The 13,112-nt window shown below is 45.5% G+C and overlaps 1 protein-coding gene across 4 annotated transcripts in view; it reads right to left on the bottom strand.

The window, feature by feature from the left end:
* Positions 1–13,112, bottom strand: part of smpd3 (sphingomyelin phosphodiesterase 3) — a 230,485-nt gene that overhangs the window by 128,237 nt on the left and 89,136 nt on the right. Inside the window, exon 1 of one of the 4 annotated variants that reach the window (XM_073069755.1) lies at positions 4,649–4,824. The exons of the other annotated variants lie outside the window; for them this stretch is intronic. The gene's annotated coding sequence lies outside the window, so the exon portion shown is untranslated. Of the gene's footprint in view, positions 1–4,648; positions 4,825–13,112 lie in introns of those variants that run through there. 4 annotated transcript variants of the gene reach the window in all.

Here is a 13,112-nt window from a genome sequence, read left to right as displayed (position 1 = left end):
CGGAGGTGGTATCGCGTGGCGTGGTGAGTCGGTACACTCACCGGAATGTCGGAGGTGGTATCGCGTGGCGTGGTGAGTCTGTACACTCACCGGAATGTCGGAGGTGGTATCGCGTGGCGTGGTGAGTCTGTACACTCACCGGAATGCTAGAGGTGGTATCACGTGGCGTGGTGAGTCTGTACACTCACCGGAATGTCGGAGGTGGTATCGCGTGGTGTGGTGAGTCTCTACACTCACCGGAATGTCGGAGGTGGTATCGCGTGGCGTGGTGAGTCTGTACACTCACCGGAATGTCGGAGGTGGTATCACGTGGCGTGGTGAGTCGGTACACTCACCGGAATGCCGGAGGTGGTATCGCGTGGCGTGGTGAGTCTGTACACTCACCGGAATGTCGGAGGTGGTATCACGTGGCGTGGTGAGTCTGTACACTCACCGGAATGCTAGAGGTGGTATCGCGTGGCGTGGTGAGTCTGTACACTCACCGGAATGCTAGAGGTGGTATCACGTGGCGTGGTGAGTCTGTACACTCACCGGAATGCTAGAGGTGGTATCACGTGGCGTGGTGAGTCTGTACACTCACCGGAATGCCGGAGGTGGTATCGCGTGGAGTGGTGAGTCGGTACACTCACCAGAATGCCGGAGGTGGCATTGCGTGGCGTGGTGAATCGTCACACTCACCGGAATGTCGGAGGTGGTATCACGTGGCGTGGTGAGTCTGTACACTCACCAGAATGCCGGAGGTGGCATCGCGTGGCGTGGTGAGTCGGTACACTCACCGGAATGCCGGAGGTGGCATTGCGTGGCGTGGTGAGTCTGTACACTCACCGGAATGTCGGAGGTGGTATCACGTGGCGTGGTGAGTCGTCACACTCAGCGGAATGTCGGAGGTGGTATCGCGTGGCGTGGTGAGTCTGTACACTCACCGGAATGCCGGAGGTGGTATCGCGTGGTGTGGTGAGTCGGTACACTCACCGGAATGTCGGAGGTGGTATCGCGTGGCGTGGTGAGACTGTACACTCACCGGAATGCCAGAGGTGGTATCACGTGGCGTGGTGAATCGGTACACTCACCGGAATGTTGGAGGTGGTATCGCGTGGTGTGGTGAGTCGGTACACTCACCGGAATGTTGGAGGTGGTATCGCGTGGTGTGGTGAGTCGGTACACTCACCGGAATGTCGGAGGTGGTATCGCGTGGCGTGGTGAGTCGGTACACTCACCGGAATGTCGGAGGTGGTATTGCGTGGCGTGGTGAGTCGGTACACTCACCAGAATGCCGGAGGTGGTATCGTGTGGCGTGGTGAGTCTGTACACTCACCGGAATGTCGGAGGTGGTATCGCGTGGTGTGGTGAGTCGTCACACTCACCGGAATGTCGGAGGTGGTATCGCGTGGCGTGGTGAGTCGGTACACTCACCGGAATGCCGGAGGTGGTATCGCGTGGCGTGGTGAGTCGGTACACTCACCGGAATGTCGGAGGTGGTATCGCGTGGCGTGGTGAGTCGGTACACTCACCGGAATGTCGGAGGTGGTATCGCGTGGCGTGGTGAGTCGGTACACTCACCGGAATGTCGGAGGTGGTATCGCGTGGCGTGGTGAGTCGGTACACTCACCGGAATGTCGGAGGTGGTATCGCGTGGCGTGGTGAGTCGTCACACTCAACGGAATGTCGGAGGTGGTATCGCATGGCGTGGTGAGTCGGTACACTCACCGGAATGTCGGAGGTGGTATCGCGTGGCGTGGTGACTCGTCACACTCACCGGAATGTCGGAGGTGGTATCACGTGGCGTGGTGAGTCGGTACACTCACCGGAATGCTAGAGGTGGTATCACGTGGCGTGGTGAGTCGGTACACTCACCGGAATGTCGGAGGTGGCATTGCGTGGCGTGGTGAGTCGGTACACTCACCGGAATGTCGGAGGTGGCATTGCGTGGCGTGGTGTGACATCCACGCTGGAGTTTGTGCAGCTCTCCAGAGTTCACTTAGCAGAAGACAAGATGTATTGTTTTCAACTGCAGACTGCTGCAGCTATCATGGTCTCTGGGACTTGGACAATGTTTTTGTGTATGACTGAATTTTATTGTCTTATATTTGCCTTGTACTGTGAATAACAATTGGCACTGTGTTTTGTACCTTGGCCTCAGAGTAACGCTGTTTCATTTGACTGTGTTCACAGGTATTCATGTATGGTTAAATTACAATTAAGCTTGAACATGATTATACTACAAGTGCAGCCATTTCTGTTGTTTCTTTTGTTATGACCCCAGCCCCCTCCTTTGTGAGAATCGCAAGAGCCCTAGTCAAGGGGGGGTCAATGACCCAGGAGAAGAGAGAGATACGTGCAGTGTCCCTCGTTTCACGGCGAGGCAAAAGCTGGCGACTGTGGTCATTGTCTCGTGGAGACACCTTTGTGAATTGGGAACTGTACTACGTGTATACCCTCAGGGCAACGTGGGTGGAGAGACGGAGAGAGATTGCATCATCCCAACCTGATTGACATCTGAGACCCCGTGAGTTCCGATAAAAGAGGAGTTGTAAAGACGCCCCCCCAGACGCACCAGAAGACACGCTAGTAATCCTGTTACTGCGTTTAATAGCGACAGCCGGTGGGGGGGGGGGGGGGGTTCGTGTGCGTCTGGGATTGGCGACCTTACCACGAAAGAACGGCTTAGCTACAGGAGAGGCCACAAGGGAGCGGCCATTCCCCACCGAGACTCCGACGGATCGAACTCATAAAGGTTGGAAAACCCGCCGGGTAACTGTCCCATTCAATCTCTATCTCTCTATCTCCAACAAAAGTGCACCACCACGACACCCCAAAAGACGGTAGCTGGTGGAACTGCAGAGACCGCAAGAGACTTTTAGATATACAGCAGACAATATATACATTACCCCTAGACAATGATAGAGCTTATTTCTTATTGATTATTATTATACCTGCGCTTTAGATTGAGTATTGATGACGTATGTTATCTGAATGTTGGTATTAACCTTACTTTTGTGCCCCTTTATAAATAAAAACATTTAAAAATGGTACCATCAGACTTCAGCGGACCTCTCTATCTTTGCTGGCAAGTGATCCAGTTACGGGATACGTAACAACTTGGGGCCTCGTCTTGATATTTGATACCAAATTGGGAGGTCAGTGAATTGGGTTTGTAAGTCAAAAAATTTGGATCTGGTACGCTGGTAGCCAGACGGGAAACCAGCAAAGATGGACGTGGATGAATTTATGAAAAACCCGCTAGAGGCGGCTACAAAATTAGACTTGGTAAATCTGGCGAAGGGGTTAAGCCTCACAGAGGTGAGGTCATCAATGAAAAAGCGGGAAGTGCGAAGGATCATAACACTTTGTTAATGCAAAGTATTTTAAGTTTGAACATTCTACACCAATCTTTTAAGAGAGAACCAATTCCATCAGCAGGATGTTAAAAGCAACATTTTCTAACAAATTCTGGCTTGTAATTTACTCCGATTGAAACTACCACATGTGTAGCATCTAATAACAGAAATTGGGAAAGGCAGTTTCCTTCTACCTATCAGTGGCCCCAGGAGAGATTCTTACTGTACCTTAAGACACAATCCATCTATTTTAATTTCAACAAAGAATTGCAACTTTTAATTACTGTATCCCACTAGCTCCAGGTATAGAATTGAAACTAGAAATCTGTGTGATGGCAGTAGTGCAGAAGGGGAAGTGTGAGGACTCTCTTTTCCCAACCCCAGGGCATTCGCAAGAATGGCTTATCTGCTCTCCTTAGGATAATGCTGCTGGAATTTTTGCCTTTACCCAAGAGGGAAGAGGAAGCTCTAAATGAATTTGAAATCAGAATTGAGATGGTGATGTTGTGGACTAAAATTGAGTGCATCTGTCTCAGCTGACTAGGTAAATTCTTCAGTTTTAACTTCCCTCTTACTAAATAGTGGTGAATCTAACTGCAAAGGCAATTCACACAAGATGAGAGTAAAGCAATCCAACAAGGCTTTACTGGGTTCCTCAGCAGGCAACGTACAGGCATAGGGTCCAAAAAACTCACAAAATCAAAATCCAAAAGACATTAACTACAGCTCCAAAACAGGAAACTCCTACAGAGACAAATATGATTCCAAAACTGAGCAAAAAATAAAAAAAAAACCAGGGACAAAGAACTTATATAGGGCTACAAACAAGACACAGGTGATAACCATGAACTAATAGTTAGCCTAATAGGCAGGTGAACAGAAAGAGGTTGGCCTTGTCATCTCTGCCTCCCTCTGGTGGCCAGTTTGAGGTGAGACAGTGCTGCCACAGAGTAAGTGTGAGCGACTCCATCTGAAATGGATTATACAACTTTTTAGAAGTCTAGCAAGGAACAAAAGATCCTCAGTTGCCCTAGGTACTTACACTGCAACAAGCACAATCCTGTACTGAGCCATCAGTCTGCATGATCAACCATGTCAGCCTTCCTGCTCCCTTCAACCTGTGGTCCCATCCACCTCCACTGTTCTCAGTGTAAAAATGTCAAGCCAAGCCTTGCCCCAATACAGCATACAGCTTAATCTCTGCAGCGTCTGACGCTCTGACCAAAAGCTAATGCGATCTAGTAACTGAAAATGAACAGACCAAATGGATCTTTGTGCGAGTTGCACTAATGCTAACATTCTTCACTTACTGTACAAGAACAGCGAGTCCTCCCGTAGTGTTGCTGGGCGTTGTTGATTATCACTCTTCACTGATCGTTTACATTTATCAAGCTGCACACAGTTTGCAGAGCACCTGATTGAGGCAGTCCAAGTGCCTGATGAATTTACTAGAGGGCTGGAGTACCTATCATGGTGCCTGCTCTTGATATAGTATGGTCACGATGAACAGGAGTATGTTTGATGACGGATGCACATACTTTTCACTTCCTGCTTTCTCGACACAGACATGGTAGAGCCACCGCACAACCCACAGGGGGCTGGGCCTCTGTGCACCCTCCCCCCCACCCCTGCAAACCTCGGCTCTGTGTTGCCACAGCTTCACAATTACCATGGCAGCTGAGAGGCAGCTTGTCGACAGAGGCAGAGGTGGCCTACTGAGAAGCTGATTATCAGCAACAGTCTGCTATGAGATCATGCCCCAACTTTACAATCAAACCTGAGTACATGCAGCCCTGCATAAATTGAAAGGATATTATTTATTATGTTCCTTCACCAAATGTTATGATATGTGATCTCAGATCCACCATTCTTCATACAGCGCACAAGAGATTCTGCAGATGCTGGTAATCCAGAGCAAATCTCTCAAGATGCTGGAAGAACTCAGCAGGTCAGGCAGCATCTATGGAGAGGAATAAACAGTTGATGTTTCAGGCTGAGACCCTTCATCAGGACTGAGTGGATTTGGAGAGAATGATTCCTATAGTGGGGGACTCTAGGACCAGAGGGCACAGCCTCAGAATCCCTCTAGAACTGAGATGAGGAGGAATTTCTTTAGCCAGACTGTAGTAATTTGAGGAATTTATTGCGGAGGCCAAGTCATTGGGTATATTTAAAGTAGAGTTTGATAGGTTGTGGATTAGTCAGAACATCAAAAGTTATGCAGAGAAAGCGGGAGAAAGGGGTTGAGAGAGATAGTAGGTCAGCCATGATTCAATGGGCTGAATGGCCTAATCCTGCTCCTATATCTTATGGTCTTAAGACTTACTTTAGCTGGGGCCAAGTCTCACAGAGTAATGGAGTCATAGACAGATACTCTTGGCAACAAGGCCTTCATCTCACCTGTCCCAACCAACAACCGCCAACCATCCCCATTACATTTCTTCTTTCCAGTTCTTCCTTTCACCTTGCTCCTTCAGGTGAAACTCAACAATGTGTGCCACGAAGCTATTCCAATAGAGTGGCCATCACAGCTGCATTTCTCTACACTCTCTAGCAGGAGCAGCAGGATAATGATCAGATAATAAAGGATATAACATTGGAACACCTCAGAGAGAATAATGTGATTGAAAGTCATTGAAATGGATTTACAAAGGGAAAATCAATTTGGAATAATCTGTTGTGGTTCTTTGAGGATGTGATTGTAGCATAGGTAAAGGTAAAAGAGTGGATGAATGTATCTGAAATTTCAGAAGGTGATTGACAAAACCTACACAGAATTGGTCTGTCAGCTTAGAGTAGATGGAATCAGAAATAATGTACAATATGAGAGCACCAATGACATGCCCAGTAGTGCAGCTGCCTCAGATCCCCAGCGACCTGGGTTTAATCCTGATCTCCAGTGCTGTTCATGTGTAGTCCCTGGGACCACATGGGCTTCCTTTGATTTCAGAATCAGAATCAGGTTTATTATCACCGGCATGTGTCCTGAAATTTGTTAACTTAGCAGCAGCAGTTCAATGCGATACATAATACAGAAGAAAAAAAATTATAAATAAATAAATCAATTACAGTACATGTATATTGATTAGATTAAAATTCATGCTAAAAAAAAATAAATAATATATATTAAAAAGTAAGGTAGTGTTCAAGGATTCAACATCCATTTAGGAATCGGATGGCAGAGGGGAAGAAGCTGTTCTTGAATCGCTGAGTGTGTGCCTTCGGGCTTCTGCACCTCCTACCTGATGGTAGTGAGAAAAGGACATGTCCTGGGTGCTGGAGGTCCTTAATAATGGACGCTGCCTTTCTGAGACACTGCTCCTTGAAGATGTCCCGAGTACTTTGCAGGCTAGTACCCAAGATGGAGCTACCCTCTGGAGCTTCTTTCAGTCCTGTGCAGTAGCCCCCCTCCCCATACCAGACAGTGATGCAGCCTGTCAGAATGCTGTCCACAATACATCTATAGAAGTTTTTGAGTGTATTTGTTGACACACCAAATCTCTTCAAATTCCTAATGAAGTATAGATGCCTCCATGTCTTCCTCCAATGTCTCAAAGACCCATGAGTTGGAAGAATAATGGGCCACTCAAATCTGCCTAAGCATGTAGGTGAGTGGTAGAATGATGGGGGTTGTGGGGAGAATAAAATGGGATGAGTCTAGATTGGTGTAAATAGATGCTTGATGGCCAGTGTCAGGACCAGTTTCTGTGCTGTATGAATCCAGAGAACTGACTACTGGACAAAAAGCAAATGGGAACAAATATGCATCTTGCTGTGACTGGGGTGCTACTGTAGAGATTGGTGCAATTCACAATCTATATTAACAATGTGACTAAGGGGTTCAGCTGAAGACATTAAACTAGGCAGGTCTGTGAGTAGGAAGGAGCCAACATACTTGATCATTGTTATACAAATATCAAGAATGCTTACCGTGCTATCCCACGTCCACACTTCGGAAAGTCTGATCACCTGGCTGTACCTCTACTCCCAGCATATGGGCAGAGACTAAAGACCACAGCACCAGTGGTGAGGACCAAGAAGGTATGGTCAAGGGAAGCAGAGCAGCTCTTACAGAACGGCTTTGAGTTGGTGGACTGGACAATATTCAGGGATTCATCTTCAAATCTGAATGAAATTGCCACTGTTGTAACTGACTTCATCTGGACCTGTGTGAACAAGCGTGTGCCTTTGAGAACACACGCAAACCAAATATCATGGGTGAACTCGGATATTCGGAGTCTGCTGAGCTAGATCTGTGGCATTCAAGACCAGTGATCTAGAACTATACCAGGTATGACCTATTTTAAGAGCGAGAAAACAATTCTAATTGAGGTTAGAGACATAATCCGATGCACCTCCACCCTGGCAGAGTTGACATCACGGCTGTAATGCTTCACTTCCAGATGTGTTCAACACCTTTTATGAAAGCTTTGAAAGGCCGAATTAAACTAAACCTGTGCAAATACCTGCAGCATCTGGTGACATGTGATCTCTGTCTCGGAGGTCAACATCAGGACATCTTTTAAGAGGGTGAACCCTCGAAAAGTGTCAGGCCCTGATCGTGTACTTGGTAGGGCACTGAAAATCTGTTCAGGACATCTGCGATATTTCCCTGCTGCAGGTGGTTCCCACCTACTTCAAAAGGGTGACAATCATGCCAGTGCCCAAGAAGAAGAGAGTGAGCTGCCTCATTGATTGTCAACCATCTGCACTCACATCTACTGTGATGAAGTGCTTTGAGAAGTTGGTCGTGACCAGAGTCACCTCCTGCCTAAGCAAGGACCTGGACCACTGCAATTTGCTTATTGCCACATTAGATCTACAGAAGATGCAATATCATCTGCTCTCCACTCAGCCTTGGATCACTGGGCAGTAGCAGTACCCACATCAGGCTGCTGTTTATTGATTACAGCTCAGCGTTCAACACAATCATACCCTCAATTCTAATCAACACCTAGGCCTCTGTACCTCCCTATGCAACAGGATCCTTGACTTCCTCACCAGGAGACCAGCCAGTGTGGATTGGAAATAGCATCTCCTCCCTGCTGACAGTCAACACTGGCGCATCTCGAGGATGCGCGTTTATCCCACTGCCCTACTCTCTCTACATCCACAACTGTGTGGTTAGGCACAGCTCAAATCACATCTATAAATTTGCTGATGCCACAACTATTGTTGGCAGAATTTCAGATGGTGACGAGGAGGCGTACAGGAGTGAGGTAGATCAACTATTTGAGTGGTGTCACAGCAACATCCTTGCACTCAACATCAGTAAGACCAGTGAATTGATTGTGGACTTCAGGAAGGAAATGTCAAGGGAACGCACACCAGTCCTCATTGAGGGATCAGCAGTGGAAGGTGTGAGCTGTTTCAACTTTGTGGGTGTCAATGTCTCTGATGATCTATCCAGGTCCCAACATATTAATACAATTACAAAGAAGGCATGACAGTGGCTGTATTTCATTAGGAGCTTGAGGAGACTTGGTACGTCATCAAAGACTGGCAAATGTCTACAGATGTACCACAGAAAGCATTCTGACTGGTTGTATTGCCGTCAGGTATGGGGGGGGGGGGTGCACTGCACAGGATTGGAGGAAGCAGCAGAATGTTGTAAACTCAGCCAGCCTCCCCAGCATCAAGGACACCTTCAAAAGGCGATGCCCTCTTCTCATTGCTACCATCAAGGAGGATGTACAGGAGCCTGAATATACACATTCAACATTTCAGGAAGAGCTTCTTCCCCTCTGTCACCAGATTTCTGAATGGACAATGAACTCATGAACACTGCCTCACTGTTTTTTTAGAGCTCTTTGTACACTACTTATTTAATTTATTTTATATATATATTTCTCATTGTAATTTATCATTTTTAAAATTATGTATTGCAATGTACTGCTGCCACAAAGCAACAAATTTTATGACATGTGCCAGTGATATGAAACCTGATTCCGATTCTGCCTCTAAAGGAGGAGGTCAAGATGTTTCAAAGGGGAGGTATGTGATGGACTACAACGTGAGGTGAACGTCCAGAAAAGCAGACTATCAGTGAGCCCACGCGCAGGTGCAGTAAGTGATTAGGAGAGAAAATGGTATGTTAGCTTTTACATGAGGGGATTTGTTTGTAGGAATCATGGAGCATTTTGTAATTACGCCAGGCATTGGTGAAACTGCATCTGAGAGTATATTTGCTGTTTTTATTCAAGGGACATGGGCGTCAACAGGCCGAGCCTGCAGTAAATTTCCCAACTCTAGTTGCTCTTGAGAAAGGGGTGATGGGCTGCTGCCTTGAACCGCTGAAATCATTGATGTGTGGTTACACCCTCGATCCATTGGGAAAGGAGTTCCAGGATTTTGACCCAACAACAGAGTCCTGACGAAGGGTCTTGGCACGAAACGTCAACTGTACTTCTTCCTATAGATGCTGCCTGGCCTGCTGCATTTTGTGTGTGTTGCTTGAATTCCCAGCATCTGCAGATTTCCTTGTGTTTGTGTATATCGTGTACAACTTTGGTCTCCATTCCAAAGATAGGAAACAGCAGCTACAGGTAACAATAATTATTCTGTTTTATTCTATCCACACAAGGAAGTTAAATCTCCAGACACTCCCTTAAGAAGAATTTTGCAGGACGCAGATCACTGGCTGTACTAATACACTGGAGAGTGTAGATATCGAGACACTGGTACTGAGTACTACAGTGGTTTCTCTATCGTATAGAGACGTTACTTCTACACTCAACAGTGCAGAATCTGAGATACACACTGACTGTGTTGCTAACTAAGAGTGCAGAAACTGCAGCTCTCTGAGGTAATAGTACAGAAACTGCAACTGTCAGTACAGAGGCGAATGCAGGAACTGAGATACAAACTGGGTGTTGTGACACGAGAGGCTCCAGACTGACCCGTGATGTGACAGTGTCAGTACTCTAGTGTGCAAGTATAGGGGAAAGAGACTGATGACCCTGGGAGTAGACTCAGACACTTGAAAGTGTGCGGACATTAAGACACGTGCCACAAGTAACACATGACACTGAGGTAGGTATTACCAGTGCTGTTACACATGAGAGAGCAGACAGCGGGACAAACATTGGCAGTGCTGGCACACTACAGTATGGAGGCACTAGGAAGCAGATCAATCCCCTGGTAGCCTGGGGAAAGCTGAAATGCATACTGACTGTTGGCTAGCATGAACTCCTAGTCTGAAGACCCTGCCTCTGTGCTGTATGACTCTGTTAGAAGTCTGAGGCTGAGATATGTGGCCAGAGAGCTACAGGGTCTTAAAATTTGGCTGATCAGAAACTGGAAAAGGACACACTGGTGGCTGGAGTCTGAAGGACAGCCCATGATAATCTGATCCGTCAACCTCAAAATTTGAGTCCCTGGGTTATAGCCCCAGGTACCACCAAAGTTATAAACATTAGAGATCCTGCAATGCTGGAAATCCAGGGTGATGCAAACAAAATGGTGGAGGAACTCAGTGGGTCAGGCAGCATCCATAGAAAGGAATACAATCACCCAGTTTCCCAAAATCCAGGGTGATGCAAGGGAGGAGTGTGGCAACTGGCTTGTGAAGGGGTGGTGAGGGGATTGATTTGGTTTGCAGTTGCCACCAGCAGTCTTCAAGCAGTCTTCAAGCCAGGAGCAGTGGAGTGATGGCTAATTGCTGTACAAAAGAAAAAATCCATAAATCAGTTTAGGTAATCAATTTCTCAGAAGCAAGTACAAAGGGCCTATCATTGTCTGTATCTGTTTATTCTTGTGTTTTAAAGATGGATTTATTATTTGTTTTTTCCCAATCTACTGCTGGCTTCCCATAGCCCACTGACTTCCTTGTGCTGATTGGCAGCACCTTACTAGTCTCCAGGAATGCCAGGACAAAATGGCTTCAAATCCTGGGGATTGTGGAGTCTGACTATATCTTACTAATGATATTGATAATGACATTTTGAGTTACGCTGCTTCTGGGGCCTTTTTCCTTGTGAATATTTTGAGAAAATAACTAATCAGAAAAGTTGCTATCTCATTTTCACTCTCATAAACAGAACTGGACTCTAATGTTGTCACCTCCTTCATAACCGTTTTCTTGCCGTTGTGGGATGTAATAAACATTTTACTGGAACTACGACGTTTGCTTTTCCTCAACCTTGTATGGTTAATTTTTTTTACTTGTTTCAGTATACTGCTGAATTGCACATTTATAAAAATCCCATGGAGAGAGAAGACATTTTCCTACTTCTTTCATGTTTAATTTCTTCAGTAATCCTCATTAAATCTTGTTTGAGTAACATGTTTGCTGACCTTGGGTACCTACTTGCCTTACAGTCACAGATCGATCACAAAAGAGCTTCATTTGTTTTCTCCTAAAATGATACCAAACATCCTCCTCCAGTCTGTCTGTTTCAATTCTTCCCAACACTCTTTGGATTTAGCCTTTGAATTTCATAACTTGGTTAGCAAAGTGATTCTACACCATTAGTATAGGTGTTCCATGTCACTTTAATCTCAGTTCCTCAGTAGTAACTCTTACACATTTCTTGTTCTTTTGTCTGGTTAATTTATGAATACCTGTCTGTGCCTGTGGTGTACTGGTACCCGCACCCAGACTTCAGAACAAAAGGTCCAGGGTTCGAATCCAGGGTTGAGCATTGAGCTAGCAACTCAGCTTTGTAAAACAGACAAATGCTAAAGAAATGGCAAGGTTTCTGCCCAAGACACGGGGAGGAATTTTATGAACTTCCACTTATGAATATCAGTTACTCAGATAATCAGTTTATTATAAATTGATTCAAATGATCTGGTCTCCATTGTAACGTTGGCTATGCATTTTTCTATGCAAAATGAGTGGAAAACATTTCAAAATATCTTTTCTGGGGGAGCAAGAACACAATACAAATTATGGATCTGGTCTCTGTTGTAGCGCTGGCAATGCATATTTCTACACAGAATGAGTGAAGAATGGTACAGAATATCTTATCCGGGGGAACAAGACCACAATACAAATATATGTATGTGTGGGCAATTGTAAGATTGTGAGTATACTTTTTTATCTGAATGTTTGTGTACCTTGAGTTGGTGTGCACACACACATGTATAATATCTATTTCTGTGACTGCATGCATTATTTGTAGAGAGAGTGCATATGTACACTTGTGTATATGAGTGATTATGCATTTGGTGTTTCTCGAGTTTGGCAATTCACGTGTGTCCATTGGTATTCTCATGTCAGCTTACATCAAGTAACCACAAACAAACACAAGCACTTATCTGAGAGTAAATGGAAACATGATAGTGTGCATTTGTGAGATCAGAATAAGAACCCATGGACTCACTTTCAAGGACTCTTCATCAAATGTTCTTCATATCTATTGCTTACTTATCTATTATTATTTTTTCCTTTCTCTTTTGTATTTGCACAGTTTGCTGTCTTTGGTATGTTGGTTGTTTGTCCTTTTGGGTGTGGTCTTTCATTGCTTTCACATGGTTTTGGATTTTACTGAGTATTCCTGCAATTAAACGGATCTCAGGGTTGTGTATGGTGACATAAATGTACTTCGATAATAAATCCACTTTGAAATTTTAAATGAGCTGTTTAGAATAACTTTCTACCTGGAACAATAGAATGAGAATGAATTTATGAATTTGTACAATGGCAAGTGTCCGAGTGAACTTTGTGAGCATGCCCCTGAGGTATTTCATATGACACATGTTCAAGTGGAGTGGGTGAATGTAAAAGTAAGGAAGGATGAAATTATGCAAGTCTGAATAAGAAGTGCGAAT

Source organism: Hemitrygon akajei, chromosome 17, assembly GCF_048418815.1.
Source record: "Hemitrygon akajei chromosome 17, sHemAka1.3, whole genome shotgun sequence".
NCBI classification, from domain to species: domain Eukaryota; kingdom Metazoa; phylum Chordata; class Chondrichthyes; order Myliobatiformes; family Dasyatidae; genus Hemitrygon; species Hemitrygon akajei.
The sequence above is the reverse complement of the archived record's forward strand: the minus strand, read 5'-3'. Positions and strand labels throughout refer to the sequence as shown.